Source organism: Monopterus albus, unplaced genomic scaffold, assembly GCF_001952655.1.
Source record: "Monopterus albus unplaced genomic scaffold, M_albus_1.0 scaffold112.1, whole genome shotgun sequence".
In the NCBI taxonomy this organism is placed as follows: Eukaryota; Metazoa; Chordata; class Actinopteri; order Synbranchiformes; family Synbranchidae; genus Monopterus; species Monopterus albus.
This window is the reverse complement of record NW_018127992.1, coordinates 62,545-64,191: the sequence shown is the minus strand read 5'-3', so window position 1 is coordinate 64,191 and position 1,647 is coordinate 62,545. Positions and strand designations below refer to the sequence as shown.

General features: G+C 32.6%; 1 protein-coding gene across 1 annotated transcript in view; it reads right to left on the bottom strand.

Annotated features, from left to right (window-relative positions):
- Nucleotides 1–1,346: 1,346 nt before the first annotated feature.
- LOC109966499 (cytidine deaminase) overlaps nucleotides 1,347–1,647 on the bottom strand; it is a 2,303-nt gene continuing 2,002 nt past the window's right edge. The window contains 1 exon segment of the mRNA XM_074527659.1: nucleotides 1,347–1,519. The gene's annotated coding sequence lies outside the window, so the exon portion shown is untranslated.

The following is a 1,647-nucleotide window of genomic DNA, read 5'->3' as shown; positions in this document are numbered from 1 at the left end:
ATTGTGTATTTCTTCTCATCCATAGCACTTGTAATGTCCTCCATCAGGTCGGTAATGGCCAAAGATGTCGATCGGTTCGACCTAAAACCGTATTGGCAATCAGAGAGGATTTTATGTTTGTCAATAAATGTGTCTAATCTGTTATTAAAGAGTTTTTCCAAGATTTTTGAAAACTGTGACAACAGAGAAACCGGTCTATAATTTGTGAAGTTGTGCTTATCACCAGATTTATACAGTGGAATCACCTTTGCTATTTTCATATTATTGGGGAACTGCCCAAGTCGAAACGACATGTTAAAAATATGGGTTAATGGTTTGCATATCCCCTCAATTGCCCATTTAACAGTTGTCATAGTGATACCATCACTATCACTAGATGTTTTGTTACCACATTTATTCACTATCTCTATCATTTCCTTTTCAACTATGGGCTTCAAGAACATAGAACTCATGTTCCTTTCAATTGCATTATTATTTATAGTGACGGATTTATCATCTGTACAAATGCTTCTTGCTAAACCAGGACCAACATTCACAAAGAACCTATTAAACTTATCTACTACATCCTCCAATCTATTGACCGGTGTATCATTATCCATAAAATATTGAGGGTAGTTACTCTTGCTGGAACTGTTTCTAATCAATTTATTTAATATATTCCAAGTACCTCTCATGTTATTTTTATTATCCTCTAATACTTTAGAGTAATATAGTTTCTTACATCTCCTCAAAATCTCAATTAATTTGTTCTTATATGACTTATATTTTTCTTCCGCCTTCTTTGATCTGTCCTTTATGAATTCCTTATATAACGCATTCTTCTTTTTACATGCATTCTGTAATCCCTTACTCATCCACGGTTTCCCACTGTAATTCCTCTTGTTTTTATACTGCTTGCTGTTTGGAATATAATTCTTAATCATATTCAGTCTGAGTTTGGTGGCTTAAATTTCTTTCTTGTATGCAGTTATAATATTGATAAGATCCCAGTGAAACTCTCTTCTTTTCACCATCAGGCCTTTTTATCATGGTCGCTCATCTACAAGCATAACTTTTCACCACACACATATTACATTATGGAACAATGGGGACATTTTGTACAAACACAGGTCCATTTTTATTGAATACTGGTTTCAAAATAATATTCTTCTGGTCGATCAGCTGTTTAATGATGATGGCCTGTTGTTTACTTATGAGGAATTCTTACAATGATATAAGATTCCTATAACACCTAGAGATTATACAAAAGTATTTGGTGCAATCTCTTCTGGTATATGCATGTTGTTTAAATATCAGCCAAGGATTGATAACCAATTTGTTCCTACACTTACTCCAGTTCATTCCTCTGACTTTTGTGATTTTATACATATAAATATTGATAAGGATTTTATTTTGTACTGGAAGAATGTTCTGTTTGGTTGCTTAGAAACACGATTCTCATCTCATGTATATGTCTGTAACTTGTTAATTTCATTGGCTAAGTTTCATATTCACAAATGTAAATTCACAAATAGAAAACCTCTTCTCTTGGTCTTTTTAAAAGAGTTCAAACAATACATTTCTTCAATATTTTTTCTGATAATACAAAGGCCATCAAAACAATTAATTTATGCACCTTATTTAAAATTCCTGGTTAGATAATACCCC